This window comes from Giraffa tippelskirchi, chromosome 12, assembly GCF_054371585.1.
Source record: "Giraffa tippelskirchi isolate mGirTip1 chromosome 12, T2T-mGirTip1v1.2.pri, whole genome shotgun sequence".
In the NCBI taxonomy this organism is placed as follows: Eukaryota; Metazoa; Chordata; class Mammalia; order Artiodactyla; family Giraffidae; genus Giraffa; species Giraffa tippelskirchi.
Window position 1 is genome coordinate 79,118,694 of NC_137286.1, and position 26,565 is coordinate 79,145,258.

Consider the following 26,565-nt stretch of genomic DNA (forward strand, 5'->3'; position numbering starts at 1 on the left):
AATTGAACTTATAATTGTGCAATAGTAGAGACTCCAATTATTTTTCAAGTTTTAAATCTATTTATTCATCTTGAACCTAAATAATACACAGTGTTTCTTACTTATGCAAAAGTTTAAATTTGTTTCTCCAAAATTAGAACTAAAATGCATTTCTTTCATTAGATATCATATTACTCATAGAAAAATATATTATTTAATTAAAAATAAGGATCAATTAATAGTAAACAAACCATGATTGGACTTTTTTTTCTAGTTTAAAGACTTATGGGCTACAAATTTTATATTTTAACAGTTCATTGTGTACTTATACATAATCTGCTATGTTTCAAAAAGTGTAATGGGCATTGAGGATTTCACAAGTTGAATGAGACTCAACTTGACTTATGACAGGACACAAGAGTGCTGATGAATTATTAGAGAAGACTATGAACCAGAAAATAATATAAATTGAACCTTGGTTTTCATAGAGAAGATCTCATAGGAAAATCAAGTGGATCTGACCAGAAGACACTTGCAAAGGCTCAGAAGTTCAAGATGTAAGAGATGAAGTAGATCAGGAAAACAGAAAAATCAGCTTTTATATTGATTAGGCGTGTAAGTTTGTCCTCTCCAGCTTTAAGCTTGCAATTTACCCAACTGCATTTCAGGAATAGGCATATTTTGTGGAATATTTTTCAGCTTCATTTCTCCTAGAGAAGCAAAAGTGGCAGTGAGACATAGAATTGAAAAAGTGGGAAAAAATCACACAGAGAAATGAAGAACCACACTTCATCTTTTTACTTGTCTTTTACTCAGATCAAAAATTGTAGGATTTGGAAGGTTTATTCTTGGGAAAAACTGAGCTACCTTAAGGGAGAGGACTTCTAGGTATGGATGTATATCAGCTATGCTTACTTACTCACTAACTGATCTTCATTTATACATTAGTAGAATACTCTAGCTGTTGACAAAGCATACAATATCTAAGTAAATATTGTTGAAAAAGTCAACAAGGACTTGTGAAACAACATTCCAATAATAAAGAGAGATCAAAATAAATAACTAAAAACCGTAACTCTGATGAAACAGAAGTAGAAGGAAATAGAAGAAAGGATTGCTAGATACTATGTTTCATATTTCAGAAAAATAATAAAAAGTGATCATTTAGCATTGGATGCTATTAAAACATAGAAAAAATAAAGTCACAAAATATAAAAGTAAAATTACATGCATTTTAAAACATCAAATTTGATGGATAAAACTCAGAACTTCCTAAGATAAAAAATGAGTACAGTGAGACAATTAGGAATCCATTAATTAAAATGTTGGGCTTCCCTAGTGGCTCAGTTGGTAAAGAATTTGCCTGCAGTGTAGGAGACTCAGGTTTGATCCCTGAGTTTGGAAAATCCCCTGGAGAAGGAATTGGCAACCTATTCTAGTATTTTTGCCTGGGAAATCCCATGGACAAAGGACCCTGGTGGGTTACAGCCCATGGGATTGCAAAGAGTCAGGTAAGACTTAGCGACTGAACCACCAATTATAAGGCTAGGAAAAAAAAAAAAAGCTAGGGAAAGTATTACATTAAAACAAACAAAATTTTTCCAAAACTGAAGAGCATGAGTCTACTATTGAAAGGATCCAGTGAGTGCCAATCCCCATGTAAAATGTTGAAGAAGAAGATGATACCAAGGTATCAGTATAAAAATCTCTAAACATATCTTAAGCTTTTAGAAAGGCATAAACCAAACTTTGTTATGTGAAAGTTGTTGAAAATTAGACTTGAGAAATAATTTAAAATGCAACACTGGGTGAAAATGATTTCTACTTAAAATTCTTATCTACCTGTATTAGTTTCCTAGGATTGTACAAATTTGTTTTTGTTTTTTTTTTAATAACAGAAGTGTATTCTTTCACAGCTTTGGAGACCAAGAAGTACAAAATCAAGTTCTTGTGAACACACTCCTTCCTGTGACTCTAGGGTAGAATATTTCCCTGACTTTTGTGTTTTATAGTGGCTCCAGGTATACCTGGTTTGGCATTGCATGGCTCCAATCTCTGCTTCAATCTTGGCATGGTTTTCTCTCCCCTAGGACTTAATCTCAAATCTCCCTATTCCTTTCTTTTATAAGGACACTTTCTCATTGAAATTAGAGACCATATTAAATCCAAAATAATTTCATCTCAAGATCCTTCACTAAATTGAATCTGTTAAGACCCTTTTACTAAAAATGGTCACATTCAGGGGTTATGAGAGTTAGGACACAGACATATCTGTTTTTATTGGGGCCATCATTTAGTCCACCGTGCTCATCAAACTATATATCAATATACATGTACTGTGTATATATATACACATATATAGGCTACTTTTTTAATAAAATCAAACCTTAGAATATTGCCTTCCCTTGTGCTCTTTCTTGAAATCTAATGGAGACTGGGCTGCAGTAAACAATAAATTAACCAAGAAAATGTACTACAAATTGCAGAGTGAATAAGAGCTCCAGCAGAGGAGATCATGGGTAGAAATTCCAAAAGGAAAGGACAATTTCATGGCACTAGCAGTGTACCAGGTCACAGAGTCCAAGTTGAAGCAGAATATGGTAAGTTTCCAAGAGAGAGGAAATCAGGAGAAGAAAAATAAAATTTGCACATTTGAGCATTTGAAAAATATTGGTAGATATTTGAAAGATCTGGTGAAATAGATAAAATAGCAATGTACATTTTATGAATAAAACTGTTATGTAAGGAGAATACTATCTCCAGAAAAAAATTAACATACAATGAAGAAAATCATACATGACACTTTTTAGTCCAGAAGAAACTATAATCATATAAAAAAGATACAGATTGACCACTGATTTAACTAAAAATTGTGATAAAACTACATTGAAAGAATAAAAAGAGGGGATGTGTTTTCAGAGAAGAAAGCCTGTAAGATGCCAATCTTATTCTGTGATGTAGGATGTAAGTAGATAATGTTGAGCTTAATAAAGAGCAGAACAGCAATATCTTATGTTGCTCGGAAGCATGAAGATAAGGGAGGGAGAGTGGGGAGGAAAGTACCAGATTAGTGTTCTGCCCTTTTTCAGCATCAGTCTTTTTGTTCAGTATGGTCTTTAAACTATGTGCATATAACATTTTAAATGTGACTTAAAAAATCAAATGCTACTGCTCTGAATGACCTTACCTGACATATGAGATAACACTGTCACTTAAAATTTAGAGTATTTTGTATTTTATAAATTATATAATTTGACCCTTTAAACAAACTTGAGCAAGAGCAAATATTATTAACTTCATTTTAATGCTGAAGATAATTTGGAAAGTAGGTGGCATTTCAAAGCCATATTTAATGAATTGCAATGCCTGATATGGTTTATTTCCGGTTTAATATTGTTTATGTTCCGGTGTAACTCACTCTGTTAAACATAGAGCAATTTACTTTCTCTTGCTTTAGTTTTTACTTTCTATTAAACAAAATATTATAGCATTGTATGTGTGTTTTGCTAAAATTCCTAGAAATTACTTGGAACTTATCTCTGAATTTTTCTAAATGACTTCTTGTCATTAGATTCCCCTAAACCCATTAAATTTGGCTGAGCATGGATATTTCCTTCCCTAAAAATCCTCAGAGGCACATGGCTACCATATGTAATTGGGCATCCTGACCCAAATTGCACTCATAAAATAGGGCTTAAGTTTTCAGATCTTAAATGTATCATCTGCGAAGGATTCCCTGTGGATGTTTACACCAAGTATTGTCTCATCAGCAGTCAGCAACACTGACAAGGCATAAAAGAGGGGAGAAAGCACAGACAGAACGGATGAAAAAAGAAAGATTCCTGAACAGAAAATCAACACCCACAAAGCTTCAAGGATTCTGGCTACAAAACCTTCTGTCTTTTAATGATACTCTCCATTGTTAAATCATTCTTGAGACCAGCAAATTGTTTAGTCTGCTCTGCTTAATAAGCATCTCTGCACACAACCCTACACATAGAGTTTAAGGATGAGATTTCTTTGGATATTTATCTAGTTTTATGAAATACAAGTTAAGGTAGTATTTGCATTTTTATCTTGAATAATCCTTCTATCTCAAATTTTAATTAACACTCAGGACCCCATATCACTAATTTTGTTGCATTATCATTTTTATTTTTCATTCATCTCCTCAAAGAATCTAACTAGCCCTTTCACTATAATGAAATTAACTATGATTTATTATCAATCAGTATTCTACTTGAGAACCAGATTCACTTAGTCTAAAGATAGAAATGAAGAAAGAGTAGATATTTAAGTGTTTTGCATAGTTCTTTTAAAGGAATCAAAAATGAAGGAAAATCTGATATTGGAATAAAGATGTACAAGATACAGGGGATAATGTTTATAATAAGATAAAATCATAATTTTCTATTGTGATCATAGGACCAGAAAAATGCAAATGGATTCCTTGCATTTAATAAATTACACTTTAACTATATATATATGTGTGTATTTATAAATAATATTCTGTACATTGTCCAAGCATATTCCTTTCACATAAATACTAAATTAGACAAGGTATTGAATATAAGTCACATATTTAAAGATCAATATGTAAAAGCATCTTTTTTAGTTATATCTCCCAGATTCTGTGATGAGAGATCCAGGATGAACTCAGCTGGGTTGTTCTAGAACTGGGTTTCTTGTAAGTTTATAATGAAGTTGTTGGTCACTGTTGCAGTTATCTCCAGGACACTTTTCCAAGTTCATTCACATTTTTGTTGGTAGGCAAAAAGGCATCTACATGCAAACTCACTCACACACTGGTGGTTCCTTGTCATGTGGACTTTGTGTTGGCTGTCTGAGTGTCCTTGCAACATGGCAGCTAGCTGCCCTGAGAATGAGTTATGCAGAAAATGAGAAAGAGAGAGAGAGAGAGGAAAGGAGAGAGAGACAGGGAGGAATGAGGGAGAGAGAGAGAAACTCAAGAGGGAAGTTGAAATCTTTTATAATCTAATGTTGGATGTATCATTTCTATGATGTTCTATTCACTAGAGGAAAGCCATGCAACCTAGACAACACAGGAGAGGCAGGAACTTGAGCACCACCTCTCTGGAGGAGAGATATCAAAGAACTTGTGACCTGTCTTTAAAACCACCTCAAGAGCTTGAATTGAAATGGTAAACACTCCTTAGATAATCTAAGCCACCTGCTTTGTGATCATCAGCTACTGATATTTTTCAGTCCCTCCCTTTTTAGGAATGACAATAATGACTGTCCTTGTCCAATCACAGGTTCAGTTCAGTTATTCAGTCGTGTCCGACTCTTGATGACCACATGGACTGCAGCACACCAGGCTTTCCTGTCCATCACCAACCTTCGGAGTTTACTCAAACTCATGTCCATTGAGTCGGTGATGCCATCCAGTCATCTCATCCTCGGTCGTCTCCTTCTCCTCCCGCCTTCAATCTTTCCCAGCATCATGGTCTTTTCCAGTGAGTAGTTCTTCACATCAGGTGGCCAAAATACTAGAGCTGCAGCATCAGTCCTTCCAGTGAATATTCAGGACTGATTTCCTTTAGAATGGACTGGTTGGATCTTCTCGTAGTTCAAGGGACTCTCAACACTCTTCTCAAACACCACAGTTCAAAAGCATCGATTCTTCGGCGCTCAGCTTTCTTTACAGTCCAACTGTCTCATCTGTACATGACTACTGGAAAGACCATAGCTTTGACTAGATGGACCTTTGTTGGAAAAGTAATGTCTCTGTTTTTTAATATGCTGTCTTAGGTTGGTTATAACTTTTCTTCCAACGAGCAAGAGTCTTTTAATTTTCTGGCTGCAGTCACCATCTGGAGTGATTTTGGAGCCCCCAAAAATAAAGTCAGCCACTGTTCCCACTGTTTCCGCATCTATTTGCCATGAAGTGATGGGACCAGATGCCATGAACTTAGTTTTCTGAAGGTTGAGCTTTAAGCCAACTTTTTCACTCTCCTCTTTCACTTTCATCAAGAGGCTCTTTAGTTCTTCTTCACTTTCTGCCATAAGGGTGGTGTCATCTGCATATCTGAGGTTATTGATATTTCTCCCGGCAATCTTGATTCCAGCTTGTGTTTCTTCCAGCCCAGCGTTTCTCATGATGTACTCTGCATAGAAGTTAAATAAGCAGGGTGACAATATACAGCCTTGATGTACTCCTTTTCCTATTTGGAACCAGTCTGTTGTTCCATGTCCATTTCTAACTATTGCTTCCTAACCTGCATACAGATTTCTGAGGAGGCAGGTCAGGTGGTCTGGTATTCCCATCTCTTTAAGAATTTTCCAGTTGGTTGTGATCCACACTGTCAAAGGCTTTGGCAGTTAATAAAGCAAAAGTAGATGTTTTTTCTGAAACTCTCCACTCACAAGTAAATAAAGCTAAGTTAGAAACCAGGAAATCTTTGCTTTATTATCTCTAATAATATGCTGTGCTGTCAGTGCTAATTTGTCCTCATAAAATGATGAGACATTTTCTCAGTCTGGAGAGCTCATGTTAAGGACCTACTGGGACAAAATGGGAAAGCTTCCTTGATTACTATCTTTCTCCTTCTGCTTCCCATGTGTGAGCTCTTCTAGAGCATTTTCTTATGTTATAGGCAGTCTATGTACATATGCCATAGAGCTGATTTTCCTAACTCTTCCACAGAGAATGAATTTCTTAAAAAAACAAGCAACAATACTTGTGACAACATGTTGTTTGGATTGTCATGGACAGGCTGTTACTCTCCTGGAATAGAATTAGAGATTCTGTTTCTGTTGTCCCTGCTTCACCAAATTTGCTGATTTATTAATGGTAATTCTAACATTCTCTCCTATTAGGAGGTTATTACTAACAAGGAGTTATCCTGAGACTAAATGGGATATTGACTGAACAGTGAAAGAACTAGAAGGATTTTTACTGAGCTAAGTAGAAGATAAAATACAGTCAACTTGTTGCCTTGTTTGGGTAATGAAATCGTCTCATTATTTTTCTAATTACTTGGTCACTTTATGATCCTCACATCTAAAAGTTGTTAAAAATGTGAAGAATAAAATCAAGTGAAGTGAACTAAAAACAAATAAGCACCAAAGGAAATAGATAAAAAGAAATAACTTATCTTTTAATTACAAAAAATCAATGTAGCAACCACTGAGAAGGGGGAAAAAAAGAGATACATGTCTTATTGGTAAATTTTAGATGAGTTAGCAAGGTTATTTATCATCAGTTTTAGCAGAATTAGTGCCCTTTGGTATATATCTTGAAAGGTGAGCCTCACCTCATATCATCACTGCCAATGAGGATACAGGTAGAAAGGATACAGACAAACATATATTCCCAAGATTATTTTTACCTTCCTACAACTCTAAAAATAAATAAATAAATGAAAATAATGCAATCATATCTTATTCTTTTATTTACTTTTAATTATTTTATTTTTCATGGGGCTTCTTTGGTGGCTCAGACAGTAAAGAATCTGCCTGCAATGGGCTTTGATCCCTGGAGAAAGGCATGGGAACCCACTCCAGCATTCTTGCTTAGAGAATTTCATGAACAGAGGAGCTTGGTGTGGGACACTCAATGGGGTTGCAAAGAGTTGGACATGAAAATCAGTGCTTTGGAATTTAAATCTTCCTAATTAGATAGATAATATTCTAACTTTATTTTAAAACTTTAAATTTTAATATCCTCATCTTTCCAATAAATATATTTTATATAACTTCTTGAAGATAATTGTTTATATCCACAAATATCTGATTCAATTGATTTGAAACTAATAAGCAATGTGAAAATTTGCAACTACGTGTTGTGACCACACTGCAGTATATGCAAATATAAAATCACTATGCTGTACATCTGAAACTAATATAATGTTATAAAATATGCAACATAATATGAGAAATAGAGAAATGAAATCTATTCAAAATTTTAACATAAAAAGTATTATAAAGAATGTTTTTTCTTCTACTTCATCTTTTTTTTTCAGTTTTATTCTGAGATTCACTAATGACTTTTGCTCAATTTATTTTTTAAAATGTTTATTTATTTACAGTAAGCCCTTGCTGGTGATCTGTTTTAATATAGCATTGTGTACATGTCAATCTCAATTTTTACTGTGGACCTACAGCTTCATCTAAGACCACAGAACACTTCTTTGAAATGCAAACCTTACTGAGTTTTCTAATAACAAGTCATTTTTCAAATAAACTATTGTATTGATTAGCTCTCTTGTGCATAACATTGAGGCATTCACATTCATTGTGGGTGGTAGCAGGTACATATCTGTGGTGTAATTTAGGAGAAATCTGTCAGTAGGAATTTTGTAGTGACTGCTACCTTGACAACCACAGGTAATACCTGGCTACTCAGCATGTGTTTCCACTGGATACTAGGTAATTTGCCAGATATTAATGATAGTTTACTTACTGAATTTGCATCTTGTAGAGACCGGCTCAACAAGCAGGGTTTCGAAAAGCACGATGCTGCGGGAGAATGAGAAACAAGGCACAAGAATTCAGTGAAAGGCGAGGATCAGGGGACCAACACGGCTCCAAGGTGAAGGTGCCGAAACTGAATCCAGGCCAGCTTTATTATACTCTCAGACATGAAGGAAAGAACGTGCAGGGAGTTAAGCTATAGCTCATGTGACTTCAGGGCCAAAGAACAAAGTGATCATTAACCACTGAGTAACTAAGAAACAGTAATCAATAACAAATCAGTAACAAAGACTAATATTCTTATCTATAGATTTTCCTCCAGATACAGAAAACATGTGACTCCGAGAGGCCAGTTGGGAAACAGTCTGGGGTCGGTTTTCAGACCCAGGATCAAATCTTGTTTTCAAGACTATGAGCTGTTCCCTATGGACTTGTTCCAAGAGACTCATGCCTTATAGCATCGTTTATCAGTAATTATTAATTCCTTTTGCAACCCTTGCTGGGGCCTGTTTTTCTTTTATTTCTCCTGTCTCCTACATATCTCTAAGATACTAGTCTTTACCTGACATTGGATATACTTGCCTTGTACTCTAATGTAGTCTGTGCCATAAGCGGAAAAGTGTTTTTACAAGGCTATCGCCTTGATTTCTCTCATATTTTAAATTAACTGCTCTGAGTAAAGACAACATGATTTTTAAGAAGGCATCTGAAATACCTTCTGGCTAGTTAATTTTCAAGAGTACCTTTATGCACATATATGGCAGGGGGTAATGTATGCATACATGTTTGTTGCATGGCTATCTAATTCAGCAACTAATAAAGCAGACATTTATATATGATTAATTAGTAAAATTTTATTAAGTAAACATAATGACAACAAAGCAAAATCTAACTGTTTATAAACTTAATTGAGGATTTTTATTATTACAGCTTGGCAGCTGTTAATTCTCTGTACATCTTTAACTTTAATAGTTAAAGCAAGGATCTGAGAAAGGACTAAAGTTTCTAAATAGTCAAGACTCTAAATTTGTATCTAAACTAGAGTGAATAATAATAAAAAGAAGTGTACTGAAGCCTAAATATCAGATATGTGAGAAAGCTTTAGAGGATCAGTCCTGGGTGTTCATTGGAAGGACTGATGTTGAAGCTGAAACTCCAATACTTTGGCCACCTCATGCAAAGAGTTGACTCATTGGAAAAGACCCTAATGCTGGGAAGGATTAGGGGCAGGAGGAAAAGGGGACGACAGAGGATGAGATGGCTGGATGGCATCACAGACTTGATGGACGTGGGTTTGGGTAATCTCCGGGAGTTGGTGATGGACAGGGAGGCCTGGCGTGCTGCGATTCATGGGGTCGCAAAGAGTCGGACACGACTGAGCGACTGAACTGAACTGAACTGAGAAAGCTTTACTCTCTAAAATGTACAATTTTACTACCAATTACAGTATAGAATTTTCTCCCTATTTTGTAGAATATATTTCTGAAAACTCCTGCTACAGGATAATCATCACTGAATAAATTAAACAATTATTAGGAAAAATAGATTTAGGTGTACACAAATATGAGTATATTAAATATATTAGATAAAGATTTTATTACTATAGTTCAATGGTTTATTTGATATAAGAATACACATTATTAATATTTTAAGATATTGATTAATAAAAATGAGTACTATCCATAAATTTTCAATAACTATATTTATAACTTATTTTTCAGATAACTCTTCATCAGAGTTCCACCGGGCACTCGTTTGTTTTTCGCCATGTTTCTGTCATGAAACAGCCCCACATTTAATTGGGTGACATAACCAAGTTTATTTTTTCTTCATGTTACATGGTCATCACAGTGTGCCAAGGGGGCCTCTGCTTATCTTTGTCTCTCAGTGACCCAGGCTGGTGATGATTCCATCTACACATGTCTTTCCATGATGCCAACAGCAAGAGACAATACTACAACAAAGAACACTCTGGCTCTGAAAGCTTCTGCCTGGAGTATAGAGAGGAGAACACATGTTCTCCAGGCAGAGCAAGTCACATAACTAGAAAAAGTTTAAAGTAGAGTGTTGTGCAAACATCCCACAGATGGGGAACTGAATATCTTGTGAACAAGGGTTTAGTCTACCACATCTAGAAAACACGGTCTCATGGCTGTTTTCTCTGACTTTTTTCCTTCCTCAGTTTAAGTGTTCATTCAACGAATGTTTGATGACCCTCTCTTTGGACTACGGATTGTAATTAGGCATGGTAATATAGAAGTAAAAAAAAATGCAAATTATGTTAGCAGTGAAGAAAAACAAACAAGCAGCAAAAATAATTTGTCTTTCTATGATCAAGATAATTTTTAATATTTCAGAAAAAACTCTTGGATACATAAAAATACCATATAGCAGGATGTATTATTACTGTCTTCACCTTTTAAGAAAACTTGTGTCAGTCAAAATATAACATTTTGTGATTTATAATGACAAGAAAAACAATAAAAGAGATACAGCATCTGCTGTAAAAGGAATGGTCCAGGTAGGTGAAGCTAAAGTGTTGTGTGTATGATGCAGAAGCTGAATGAAATCTCTAAAAATCCATTTATTTCTCTCTTCTACTCTGTCACCTGGGGTATATGCTTCATCCTAAAATTATGATCTATGATAGTGAGCAAAATTATGATCTATGATAGTGACCAAATACACAAGAAAAATTTCTTGTATATATACATCTTGAAAGTGAAAGTCATTCATTCATGTCCAACTCTTTGCGACCCCATGGACTCTACAGGCCATGGAATTCTCCAGGCCAGAATACTGGAGTGGGTAGCCTTTCCCTTCTCCAGGGGATTTTCCCAACCCAGTGATTGAACCCAGGTCTCCTGCATTGCAGGCGGATTCTTTACCAACTGAGCTATCAGGGAAGCCCAAATATGTACATCCTAGGCTAGTGGAAATTTAAAATTGATATGTGAATTTTCATTGAATTTTACTTTCACTATGCCTGAGCCATCTACTAACAGGCTAAACCCCCCACTGATGACAAACTTCATACCTGGGGATGGGAGAGCTACTTGAAGGGTATGAAAGATTAAAAAGGAGGCATTTGTTTTGTCAGAGTGAGGAGAACTGGAACAAGAGAGTTTCCTATGAGTTTCCTGTGTTTATGGTTTTAAACTGAGATCGTAACATGTCACATGATGGCAAAATTTATAATAGAAAATTACAATATTTCTGACTGACCTGAAGAACTAGAGGACAGAGATTGGGAAAGTATAACTACTGAAAAGTGAAGAAGGGGATTCTGGAAAAGAGAACAAACATAAGAAGAACCCCAAATTCTTTTCAAATACTGCCAACGTCTCCAGATGATCCTTGAACTGCCTATGAGTAGTGTTAGTCGCTTAGTCATGCCTGATTCTTTTCAATCAGATGGACTGTAGCCTCTGTCCATGGAATTCTCCAGGCAAGAATACTGGAGTGGGTTGCCATTTCCTTAGCCAGGGTGTCTTCCCCACCCAGGGATCAAACCCAGGTCTCCTGCATTGCAGGCAGATTCTTTACCATCTGAGTCACCAGAAAACCTATGAGTAAGTCCAACTCAAAATAGCTCATGACTAAGGAAAACTAAACAAGATAAAACAAAACAAAAATCAGAACTGATTTGTGACTTGCCAACCACCATAAAGAGAATGTAATTAGATTCCAACCAGGTTAATTGCTTTGTAAAACTTAAATTACTTTTTGCTTTGCTGTTTACATTATCGGTGTTATTTACTTTAACCAAGATAGGGAAGACTCAATATATATATATATATAATGGAACATTATTGGGTCACAAAAAGGAATGGAATCTTGTCATTTTCAAAAATACAGATGGGCTTGAGAACATTATTAAGAGAAATAAGTCATACAGAGAAATAAGTCATACACATGCTACATTATTCCACTTATATGTGGACTAAAACACACACACACACACACGCACACGCATTGCTCATAGATACAGAAAAGAGATTGATAATTGCCAGATGCAGTAAGTGAGGGGTAGGTAAAATGGGAGAAAGGGGTAAAATATACAAACTTCCAGCCATAAAATAAGTAATAGAGATGTACAACCAAGTTCTCATCACAAGAAAATGATTGCATAACTGTACAGGAACAGGTGTTAACTAGACTTATTGTAGTGATTATTTCCCAATATATACTGATACTGAATCATTATATTGTACACTTGAAACTATTACAATGTTACACATCAATTATACCTCAATAATTTAAAAAGAGAAGTGCAATTTTAAGATAATAAAATATTTCTTCAGAGGACTGTAACAGAATCTAGGGTCTAGTAAGTAACAATAATATTTAGTTGCAATCTGAAATTACATAACACACACACAAAAACACACAAAGCAAAATGATATGTGCTTGAGGTTAATGGCAAAAGCCATTCCTAAGATGGTACAGATATTGAAATGATCAGAAAAGGAATATAAAGCAGCTATCATAACTATGTTCCAGAAAGTATGAAGGTAAGTGAAAATATGCATATAATGGATGAAAACATAAGATATTCCAATAGAGAAAAAGATTCTGTTTAACAGAATCAAATAGGAAACTTATACATTTCTAGCTATCTGTTCTCTTTGTTTACATGGCTATGAGTTTATTTAGTTAAGAATAAATGTAGTAGATTTAAGTGATCTTTAAATATATTAATGTTATGAAAATACATTATACATATTTATCAAGTTTTGAGTCAATGTGTGCTAGATATTTTATTTAAAAACTTTCACTTGAGATCTGGATATTCACTCAATTCATCATTAATTGTATTTATAATGCATTTGGTAGTTAATCATTTCGCAGAAATATTTGGAAAACTTTTGTATAAAAAAATGTATGTTTTATTTAATATTGCTTTCTATTATCTTGATCTCAATATGTTTCTTAAGGAATTTTCTTTCAAAAAAAGCAGCTCTCAGTTACATTCCAAATAAAATTAAAATACGTGTATTTCCAAAAACTTTTAAAATTGAGTATTATTATTTTATCATTTATTATTATTGAATCCATACAGTTAAAAACAACCATAGCAGAGTTTTTGGAAATAGAAACATAGTTTATAATCTAACCTTATCATTAAGTTGCTCAGATATGCTCAGAATACCTTTTTACTGCTTTCTTACTTTATTTCCCTGTCTTTAGAACATAGGTAATATTATAATTTCTAACCCTAACTATTTAACATGGTTTTCACAATGAGGAAATAGAAAAGGCCTGTTAAGCTTGTTTGGGAATAGAAGCACTATATAAATATCTGTGGGTACCCATTGGCTTCAAACAGGTGATTTTAAGCAACATAACGCTAAACAAAGACATTTTGTCACATTTCATAACATCTGTCATCTTAAATGTCATAGAAAAGAATAAAGAAGTATCCTTTACTTGTTCTTCTCAGCAAGTATTGAACTGCTAATTTCTTCCTAGACATACACACACATACATAGGATTGGTCCAAAAGTTTGTTCAGGTTTTTCTGTATGTATGCATGTCTCAGGGCACATAAGCCTAGGTAAGTCTTCCCAGAGAATTCACTGTTGTAGGACATTTGGTAAAACCTAAAGTAGGAAGAGCTAGTACAGAAGGAACATCTCAAGAAGTTGTAAAAAACAAACTAGCAGAAAACTCAGCAGGTAAATATAAAAGACAACTGTTAAAACAAGGGATTCAAAGGAAAGGTAAAGAAAAAGTTGGAACAAATCAACTGGAAATAAACTCCAGATGAAATAGGAATCAATAAGCACACACAATATGCTGGACAAGCCTTTATTTCTACAAGTGTACTGGAGAAAACTGCCTTGAAGCTTCCATTTTTAATCTTCTTCTCACCCTGACTCCAAACTTTTTTTTTCCTTTGACTGAATAAAGTCTTACTTCAACAGAAGATCACAGCAAGCATTAATTTAAGAAAACAGAGCAACAATAACCAACAAAAGTTTTGACTCGCTCTTCTCCAGGTGGTTTCTCTACAAGTATTGGAGAATATGCCATCTGAACTTACCAGGAGGGGAAAACGGGAAAGAGTCAATACGCCTTTTTTAACTTTTCAAAATATTGTCAGCCATTTATACATTGCCGCCGTGCATAGACCAACATTAGGACAAAGGATTCATATGACAATATTATTTTATGTGTTCTTCACAACTATTAAAATCACAATGTTGTAAATAGAGTTAAGTGTTGTCAATTAAATTTTTAATAGAATACTAGCACAGTAATGTTTTAAATCTTTCTCGTCAATTTCTTTAAAATTTATCCTGAACAAATTTGAATGTGCATTTAGATATTTTATATTTCTGATATACTCAAAGTGGAATGAGTTTTGTTTGACAGATAAAAATATTAATGAAAGTCTTCATCATTTTGCCTTTATCTTGTTTCAATGTATCAGTAAATATTACACATCATATAATTGGCTTTTTAGGTAGTATGAGATATTTTTAATACAGATTAACTGGAGCATTATTCAAGTTATTTACATGATCAGATAGATTATGTGATTCAGCATTAAATTCTGAGTTTTTAAAATTAATATCATAAAACACCTATAAATTCAAGTGTTTTGTAATGTATAAGATTTATTGTAATATATTACTATCTGAATTAGGATAAATTTTACAGGCATAAATACAAAGACAATCAAATATATACATTTCAAGTTAAAAGTAGCAGCTGAGTTGAATTATATAGGTGGCTGCATTACTAAAGAGACTAAAAATGGGGGAAATATTTTTATCATGTATTTTTAAATTAATTTTTATTGAAGTGAGGATAATTTAAAAATGTGTGTTAGTTTCTGCTGTACAGCAAAGTGAATTAGTTTTACATACGAATATATCTACTCTTTTCAAGATTTGTTTTTCACAGAGATCATTAGAGTATCGAGTAGAACTTCCTGTGCTATATGGTAGGTTCTTAATAGTTTCTTATTTTATATATAGTAGTGTGTATATATCAATCCCAGCCTCCCAATTAAAGATAAATAGTTGGCTGTTTATCATATTAAAAAGTAAGTTAGTGGAATGATTCTAAGAGGGAAAGGTTTACTTTACCTGGAACCACTGATCAGTTCAAATTTAGGAAAGGAGTGTGGCAAGGCTGTATATGGTCATACTGTTTATTTAACTTATATGCAGAGTACATCATGCGAAATGTTAGGCTAGATGAATCACAAGCTGGAATCAAGATTGCTGGGAGAAGTATTAACAGTCTCAGGTATACAGATGATACCAACTAATGGGAGAAAGTGAAGAGGAACTAAAGAGCCTTTTGATGAAGGTGAAAGAGGTGAGTGATAAAGCCTGCTTGAAATTCAACATTTAAAAACAAAGATAATGACATTTTGCCCCATCACTTCATGATAAATAGAAGGGAAAAAGCGGAAGCAGTGATAGATTTTATTTGCTTGGGCTCCAAAATCACTGCAGACAGTGACTGCAGATGTGAAATTAAAAAAAAAAAAAAATGTGTGTTCCTTGTAAGGAAAGATATGACAAACCTAGACAGTGTATTAAAAATCAGAGACATCATTTTGCAGACAAAGGTCTATCTAGTTAAAGATATACTTTTTCCAATAGTCATGTATGGAGGTGAGAGTTGGATCATAAAAAAGGCTGAGCATCAAAGAATTGATGCTTTCAAGCTATGGTGCTGGAGAAGACTCTTTAGAGTTTCCCTTAGAATGCAAGGGGAGAAGGCAATGGCACCCCACTCCAGTACTCTTGCCTGGAGAATCCCATGGACAGAGGAGCCTGGTAGGCTGCAGTCCAGGGGGTCGCTGGGAGTCAGACATGACTGAGCGACTTCACTTTCACTTTTCACTTTGATGCATTGAGAAGGAAATGGCAACCCACTCCAGTGTTCTTGCCTGGAGAATCCCAGGGACGGGGGAGCCTGATGGGCTGCTGTCTATGGGATCGCACAGAGTCAGACACGACTGAAGCGACTTAGCAGCAGCAGCAGGAGCAGAATGCAAGGAGGAGATCGAACCAGTCAATCCTAAAGGAAATGATCCCTTTGTTCATTGAAAGGACTGATGCTGAAGCTGAAGCTCCAATATTTTGGCCACCTGATGTGAAGGGCCCTCTCATTGGAAATGACTCTGATGCTGGAAAAGATTGAAGGCCAAATCGAAGGGGATGGCAGAGTATGACATTATTAGACTGCATCACTGACTCAATGTACATGAATTTGAGCAAACCCTGGGAGAAAGTGGAGGGCAGAGGAGCCTGGCTTGATGCCGTCCATGCACAGAGCTGCACACTACATAGCAAGCCAAGAAAAACAACAATGTTAATATTTCTGAAGTTTTATTCATTATACACACAGGATCATCAATTTAACAAGGAGGGCATGATTAATTATTACCTACTTTAGTGTTTGAAAATTTCCTCTTATACTCTCTCTCAGCCATCCTCCTAGATAACTATTTAGAAACATATCTGCATAATCTCACATAGCTCCCATCCTACATTCTTGCAAAGCAATTACCAAAACATAAAATCACATGTCTGTATTGTATATATGTGATAAGGAACTGGCATACACTTTCTTTAACCTAGAAATTGTGGCTCTAAACAATATTCTGGGAAGCAAACAAAAAATGGATATTCTGGAAGGAATACATTCTTGGGGTTATAGTTTTATCAATAGCCCATTATTCACTATGGCAGACAGATACTTCAGGGTAGAAAACAGGTCTACAATTCATTACACCAGTATCAGATGTATGTTACTAAACACTAAAAGGGGAACTCTGAGCTAGGTGTTTGAGTTTGACTTTGAGAAGTATATCAGAAAATGAAATTCTATAGTATTGGCACAATAAAAGATAGTTGGACATTTTCTCTGTTAAGAACCCTTGACAGGAGATCTCCCTTTCTTTGAAATTAAAATAAATAAATAAATAAAATAAAGTATAAAAGGAAAAAATCTATAAGCATAATGTGCTATGCTGTGCTTAGTGACTCAGTCGTGTCCGACTCTCTGTGACCCCACGGACTGTGACCCAACAGGCTCCTTGGTCCGCGGGGATTCCCCAGGTAAGAATACAGAGGGTTGCCAGGCTCTCCTCCAGGGGATCTTCCCAACCCAGAGATCAAACCCAGGTCTCCTGCATTGCAGGCAGATTCTTTACCATCTGAGCCACCAGGGAAGCCCAAGAATCCTGGGGTAGGTAGCTTATCCCTTCTCCTGGGGAACTTCCTAATACAGGAATCAAACCAGAGTCTCTTGCATTGCAACTGGATTCTTTACCCACTTAGCTACCCAGGAAACCCCTATAGGCACAATACTGGGCTTATGAAAAAGTAAGTCTGGGGGTAGATAAAAAAAAGAAACAGAATATAATATTAAACAATAACAAGTCAGAAAGCATATAATAGAGAAAACTATTTTAAAAATTTCTCATTTTATCAAGATGTAACTGATCACTCTGGCACCTCAGAAGTGTCATATTTCAAAAGCATTGCCTTCTACTAAATCCTCACTACTTGCTAATAGCCCTATCCTAAATGTTTCACCTATTTTCTCTTTTCTTAACACATGATTTACTTTTTTTCTCTTTATAGATTTTCCATAGCTAAAAGAGTAAAACTGCCAGCCACTTGTCACTTTTAAAAGTTGAGATTTACTTCACTTAATATAAAGGGTAGGAAGCTATAGTAAGAATTCAATATCGGTAAGCAAATCATATAGGTCAGGGAGAAGCTAATGGATCACCTATTCTCATATGTCAGGCAACCATCTTTCACAATACAGGGGAGAAAAATAGAGTTATCATAAAATGGGGATAATTGTCTTATAGTTTTTATGCTCTTGCAATGCATTTTTCCCATTTTAAAATTTTCACAGAAATATAAAGCTGCCATTCACTTCTGTTCAACAATAATTAGTCATCAGTCATTTAGAATAGATGATAAAATGATATTTCACTGGCAGTACAGAGATGCCTGCAAGAAATGTGTCTAGTACTGGCTGTGAAATCTGGATTGCTTCATTATAGAAGACAGATGTGACTGGGAATTAAGATTTTATTTATTATCAATAAGCTAAAGAATTGATGCTTTTGAACTGTGTGTTGGAGAAGACTCTTGAGAGTCCCTTGGACTGCAAGGAGATGCAACCAGTCCATCCTAAAGGAAATCAGTCCTGAATATTCATTGGAAGAACTGATGCTGAAGCTGAAGCTCCAATACTTTGGCCACCTGATGTGAAGACCTGACTCATTGGAAAAGATCCTGATGTTGGGAAAGATTGAAGGCAGGAGGAGAAGGGGACGACAGAGGATGAGATGGTTGGCTGGCATCACTTACTCGATGGACATGAGTTTCAGTAAGCTCCAGGTGATGGTGAAAGACCGGGAAGACTGGTATGCTGCAGTTCATGCGGTTACAAAGAGTCGGACACAAATGAGCTACTGAACAAAAACAACAAGCAGAAGATGAGACATATGCCTCTTTAGTTTGTTAAACTACTGAGAAGCCACTGCAATCAATTTTATGATGAAAATATGTTTTCAATTATTTCATTAAATATAATTATTAGGTTATTTCCTTGGCTTACCAAGTAGAATAGATTGATGCAAAAGATACTTTTTAGTATACATCAGTGAGCAATACATTTGGAAAAATATCTCTGTGCTTCCTATAGCAAAAGATATTTAAAAATTAAAAAGGTATAAGAAAATAAAAATCTGAATTGAGGAAAATTGCATAATATAAAAAATTATACATCTTTGTAATAGTAACATTATTAATAGTACTCTAAATTGCCACTGAAGAACAAATTTGTTTCAGTGTAAGCTCAAATCAACAATCTGTAATAATTAGGACATGGAAGCAACCTAGATGTCCATTGGCAGACGAATGGATAAGGAAGTTTTGGTCCATATACAATGGAATATTACTCAGCTATAAAAAAAAAATGCATTTGAGTCAGTTCTAGTGAGGTGGATGAAATTGGAGCATATTATACAGAGTGAAGTAAGTCAGAAAGTGAAACACCAGTACAGTATATTAACGTATATGCATGGAATTTAGAAAGACGGTAACGACAACCATATATACAAGACAGCAAAAGAGACACAGATGTAAAGAAAAGACTTTGGACCTGTGGGAGGAGGAGAGGATGGGATGATTTCAGAGAACAGCACTGAAACATGTATATCACGCTGTGTAAAACAGATGACCATTGCAAGTTTGATGCATGAAACAGGGCACTCAAAGCCGGTGCTCTGGGACAGCCCAGAGGGATGGGAAGTGGGCGGGGAGTTCAGGATGGGAGTACACCTGTGGCAGATTCCTGTGGATGTATGACAAAAACTACCACAATACTGTAAGATCATTAACCTCCCATTAAAATAAATAAATTAATTTAAAAATATTAAAGAAAAAAAGAACAATATATAGAAAAACAAAAGAAGCTCTCCTGATATCTTGGGAACAGTGGAAACAAAACCAATGATGAATAAAATAATAGATATGAATATCAGAGAACACATTCCAAATTATAGATAATTACCATTTTTGGTAAAATCAACTGAAACAAAAAGATAAAATATAAGGTAGTTACTGTCATCATTACCATCATTATATCACTATCCTGTACCTTAATATACAAAAGGTATAATCTAAACACAAAATTGCCTATATAAAAGCAAAGTTATTAAGAAAAGGTTGATGTTGAAGTACACCCTAAATGATTTTGAATAAAAACATGCATTTAAAAATTTTAAAACATGTAGACATAAAAACCTAATTACTTACAAAGAGCAAGGCCCAGATGGTTAACTAACATAGTGACATTATGTGTGTATGTGTATATTTACATATATATGTATGTCTGTGTGTGTGTGTATATATATATATATATATACACACATACATATATATGTACACATACATATATGTATGTATACATACATATGTATATGTATGCATACATATATATACATATATATGCATATTCATATAATTACAATACATACAGAATTGCCATAGTAAATAATTAAGATACAAATTAGCTCCCATTTTATTAAATTTTGATTTAATTCATGAAGGTAAAAACAAGAGGATTTAAGATACATTATAGACGATATAGAAGATCATTTAATCAGCATTCGGTGTTGTGCTTAGTCACGCAGTAGCTCAGTCATGTACAGCTCTGTGACCCCGTGGACACAGCCCTGCCATCCCCAGGCTCTCTGTCCATGGGATTCTCCAGGCAAGAATACTAGAGTCTGGAGTTGGTAGCCATTCCCTCCTCCAGGGGAGCTAACAGACCCAGGAATCAAACTAGGGTCTCCTGAATTGCAGGAAGATTCTTTATCAATGAGCCACCAGGGAAATCCCTTAATCAGCATTGCAAGAGGCTAAATATATCATGTGTACATAAATGCTATCTTAATTAAAATTATAATGGTAAATATGTATCAAAATCTTAAAATATCCCAGGAATTCTTATCACCACTGTGGATTTTCTTACCTAATTTTGTCCTGAAAATAACTGAATGAATTAGGTACTATGTCTTAAATTTACAGACTTTAAAAAATGAGATAGAGGAACATAAAAGAAAAGAAATAAAACTAATTAAAACAGTAGTAGAAGTATAGCATTTCTATTGTGTAAATATGATGAGGGCTGCAAGAAAATAAAGAAATGAAAATATTTTATTGAGACAAAGGAAGATTGACTTTACCTCAGAGCATAAGTTTGTCTGTATCCAATGGTGTTTAATACTTTGCATTATTATCACTTTTATATCATAAGCATGTGTTATAATTTTTAACCCCAAATTATTAACTGAAGTCTACAAAGATTTTTTTCTTAAGTGGTTATTCATATATTCATTGATGGAATGATCCAGAAACTGTTTCTGCCCTACGAACAGCTTTATTTTTAAAATTATGATACAGTTATTTAAAACATATTATGTATACTTAAAAGAAGACATTTTCTTTTTTAGCATAACACACACACTAGAGTGTATAGCTAGATAGCACATACATGAATAACATATATGTAATATGTAAGATATTCACACAACTTTTCATTTGAATGTATCAAGTAGGTACTTATAACTTTTATTATGTACACTCACACAGCATACACAAACTACTCATTTTCCTTCCAAGGATAGTACCTTAATAATAAAAATAAAATAATTTATGTTTGCTTGCATTTTTTATGTGACTTAACATTATACTAACACAGGCAAGAGAAAATAATTTTGCATTCATTATGCATGGATATCAAGAGTCCAGATAACACCTTTGGAAACAAAGATTGTCATGTAGTAAACAAACACATGTTCTTTCTTCAATAAAGACATCTGTAAAACTTAAGAAATGATTAAAAAAGCAACTTTTTCCTTTATATGCTTCAACAGAGCAGTAAAGCATTGAAATTATATTTCCCAATGGAAAATTATTTGAAAGTTCAACCTTTTTCAAACAAGGGCTAATGGCAATATAAAGTTCAAGTTAGCTCAATAAAGAACACATAAATCATTAGAAAAGTCAAATATATATATATATATATTTTATTTTTTTGCAGTTCATAAACTAAAATTTTTTGTACTTAGTTTTATTCAGACATAGTTATGCAAATGTTTCTCAATGCCTTAAATCATTCCATGGAAAGTGGATAATTTTTCTGATCAATTTTCTTGGAGGCACATGTTTAGATTTCTCAGAACTGATTTTATGTGCTTGATAATATAATCCAAGATGATTTTAAGTGTTTTAATTCCTAAATTTTCAGCTACTGCATGATACTGCAAAATTATTACTTCCAGTATAATCAGTTACACTATCACAATGAAAAATTCTGTGTATCTAAATAATAGTTTCATATAATAAAAATAAATTACAACTGATATGAATACAGTGCTGAACTAGATACATTAAAATGTTTTATCCTTTTCAGCAAATTACATTCAAAAGAAAGAAACTTAGAGGCTTCCCTCATAGCTCAGTCCTACAATGCAAGAAATCTGGGTTTGATTCCTGGGTGGGGAAGATCCCCTGGAGAAGGAAATGGCAACCCACTCCAGTATTCTTGCCAGGAGAATCCCACGGACAGAGGAGCCTGGCAGGCTAAGGCCTTTGGGTGGCAAGAGTCAGACATGACTGAGCAACTAAGCACACACATAGACAAGATTCAACATACCAATTAACTTTATTCTCTAAAATCTCATAGTCTTCTGTAATTCAACAATGATAACATCTCTTGCACACTTCCATCTCTTGTATTTTTCCTTCTTCACATTTATTTTCTTGCAAAACATCTAAGTTGAACATTACATGTCTTTTTTTTGTTTTACTTGATCTTCTCTGATAGAAAGTACATTAAATATTAATAACACTAGGGAAAATAAGCACTTATATTTAGATTCTGATATTCAATTGAAAGTTCTATATTAATGTTGAGTCTCACAAAAATCTAGTAAAATGACAAATTTTCTTGATGCCTGAAAGGAAAATAAAAGAGTAAATCTTCTTCAATCAATGTTGAACATTTTATTCAGCTGATATAAACTAATTTTACATTTGTTTTTGTTGTTCAGTTGCTCAGTTGTTCATTTTCTAATTAATTCATCAACTTAGAGTTTATTTTTCTAAAAAAACTATGCTTTCCTAGACATAGTTTAAGTACCAGGCATAACAAGTGTGAACAAATAACAACAAAAATAAACTCACAAATAAAAACAACCAGAATCACTGTCTTTATGAAGATTATGATCGTTGCTGTTGTTCAGTCACTCAGTCGTGTCTGATTCTTTGCAACCCCATGGATTGAAGCACATCAGGCTTCCCTGTCCTTCACCATCCTCTGGAGTTTGCTCAAACTCATGTCCATTGAGTTGGTGATGCCATCAAACCATTTCGTCCTCTGTCATCCCCTTCTCCTCCTGCCTTCAATCTTTCCCAGCATCAGGGTCTTTTCCAGTGAGTTGGCTTTTCACACCAGATGGCCAAAGTACTGGTTTCATACTCAGCATCAGTCCTTTCAATGAATATTCAGGGTTCATTTCCTTTGGATTGACTGGTTTGATCTCCTTGCTGCCCGAGAGACTTTCAAGAGTCTTCTCCAGTACCATAGTTTGAAAGCATCAATTCTTTGGCACTCAGGTTACTTTATGGTCTAACTGTCACATCAATACATGACTATTGGAAAAACTAGTAGTGTAGACGGACCTTTGTCAGAAAAGTGATGTCTCTGCTTTTTAATATGCTGTATAGGTTTGTCATAACTTTTCTTCCAAGAAGCAAGTGTCTTTTAATTTCATGGCTGCAGTCACTATCCACAGTGATTTTGGAGCCCAAGAAAATAAAGTATGTCACTGTTTCCATTGTTTTCCCATCTGTTTGCCATGAAGTGAAGGACATACACAAATATTTATTGTAGAAAACATCTAACTTACATAATTCTTAAATTTATAGATACACAATGCTCAGTATGTTATTGTCTAATTTTGTATAATTGAGATACTAATGCATTTCAATAATGACATTTCTATTATATCAAATAGCCATCAGAGTTGACTAGCATCTGAAAATCAAGGAAAACAGATTACATTTTCATAGATAAAGGGAGGAGAATCCTATGTACTCATTTATGGAATCTGTTCCATCTCTTATTCACCTTTTTGGTAAAATAAAAATTTTAATAATTCATTTGTTCCTTGAAACCAATGAAGGTTCTGTATACTTAATACAGAAATTGAGCAGAAGATTTTTAGTCATTTTATCCACCACTCAGTTAAAGGCTGCTTCTGAAGCTTGTGATGATGTGATCTTTAAGTTATTCATTTTGTGACAAAGAAAGGGATCTTGAAAGCATTTTTGTATTCATTCTGCAAAGGCTGTGCTCAAAGACAAACTGAAATTGTTCACTCTTTATATGAATACTTTAAGCGTCAATAAAAAGGTTATTCTAGGGACTTCCCCGATTGTCCAGTGGGTTCGATCCCTGTTTGGGGAATTAGATCTCACATGGCACAACTAAAAAAAAGAATCTTCATGCTGCAACTAGGAACCAGCCCGGTTAAATAAATAAATACTTAAAAAAAAGGATTATTCTAGTTCTTAAAACTGAGGTCAACTAATGTCATCAGATGTCCAAATATGACACTAATTTTCATAATATGTTTTTAAAATAAAGTGTTGCCCAAGACACACAGTACAGCCTAAGTTATCTTCCATAGATGTCAATCATTGAAATCATTCTTCCTGTTTAATACATATATCTTTATTTTTAATTTTGTTTTGGTTCAGATAACTTCCATTCAAATATTACATCTGAATATGTAGCTTAACAGTTCTACTTATCCGAAAGTCCAGAAAAAAAATCTATATTATGGAGCTAAAATGTGTTAACTCTCAGAAATGTAAAAAAATTCTAAGAAAAATGATGGAATTTGTATCAGGAACAAACAAATACTGAAGTGTTTCTGTACAAAGCCAGTTCCAAGTTAGGCAAAAGCAATGGCCCTTGGAAAATGAAATGCCATAGTTTCAATGCAGGCTTTTCAACTCACTATAGACTTGACCCTGAGCAAGTACATTAAAAGCTTTTTTGAACCTTGAGTTCCCAAATTAAAATAAATTAAATCATCCCATAGTTGTAATACTTGACTCCCCAAATTCCATCATTAAAATAGACTAATCAGGCAAATCTAAATTTGTATGAGCATCATTTTGACTGAAATTTCGTAGGGCCTCAATTTGGGAAATTAGATGATGATCTTTTCAGAGTTTGGGGGCATAGACTTGTTACTTTTAAGAAGGATTTAATGAGAAGAAGTAGTAGAGGTTGGCCAGAATTCATGACATAATAATTTTAGATCAGTGGCCATAGTATGACAAGCATCTTGAAGTATGTTGTGATGAGAAAGAGATCAATATTCAGAAGAATTTTTTTTTAATTGGTTTGCTGTCTCATTTGCCACAAGTATTTGCTGAAGCAAGTAGCTAAGTGAATTTTTCTTGGTCTCAGTATTTTGTAACACATGGACAGAGAATACCTGGTCTTAAATTTAGGAAGTAACAAGTTTAGGGAGTAATATTGGTTTCAGATCTTACTGTTTGTTTGTTTGTTTGTTTTGGTGGGGGGAGAATTAAACAAGGACACATACACTAAACAACATATATAATGGCTAGTTCATAACAGATGCTTAATAAATATTAATTTCCTTATTAAAATATGGAACTAAATGTTTCGAATCTTGGATTTAAAGTGTGATATTACTATCAACAGGGTTTTCCCTTTGGTATAAATGGTGAAGAATCTGCCTGCAATGTGGGAGACTCACGTTCAATTGCTGGGTCAGGAAGATCCACTGGAGAAGGGAATGGCAACCCACTCTAGTATTCTTACCTGGACAACTGCATGAATGGAGGAGCCTGGCAGACTACAGTCCATGGAGTTGCAGAGTCAGACATGACTGTGTGACTAACACACACACACATTGCTATCAATGATCAAGGTAAAATAAGAAAAATATATTTATGCTTCTATGTGTGTGTGCAAATATACACCTACTTTTTTTCTTCTGATTTGAATTCCTTACCTAGGAAATGCATGTTATAATTCTCTAAGTATATTAAAGCAATAAAATCTAGTTAACACATAAATACATTTTTATACATTTTTATACATTTTATACATTTTTAAAGAAAACCCAAAGTGATATTTGTGAGGAAGAGAAAGTCACCTTATATAATGCTATATATAATTTCACTTTGTTATGAGAAAATTATCTCAGTCCTCCAGTAGTTTTGTTCCTGCATAAGGAATGTATAAGAAGCTCTTCCGTATTTTTGAAGAACTTGATAGAATATCAAGGTCATTCTCCCTGGCCATCTCCTCACATCAAACCTGCTGGTTGGAAGCTGTGCCTGTGACATTGATTTCCTTCACTTACACTCTTCAAGCTCTAGATCTTCGTAGTATTTTTCTTTTTTCTAGATTATGATCCACATGTTTCTTGGGGGAAGTGGTAGAAACTTTTTCTTACTTATTTTTGCTATGCTTTTCACCTGAATTCTTGCCTGACCTCCAGATCAAAAAAGAGTATTTACTTTTTATATTATCCTTTGATTT

General features: G+C 34.4%; 1 long non-coding RNA gene across 1 annotated transcript; it reads left to right on the forward strand.

The window, feature by feature from the left end:
* Positions 1–12,287: 12,287 nt before the first annotated feature.
* On the forward strand, positions 12,288–26,096 carry LOC145530621 (uncharacterized). The gene is made up of 3 exons (XR_014071940.1): positions 12,288–12,929; positions 15,597–15,747; positions 25,720–26,096. It is a non-coding gene; the product is annotated as an uncharacterized LOC145530621 (long non-coding RNA).
* Positions 26,097–26,565: the final 469 nt, after the last annotated feature.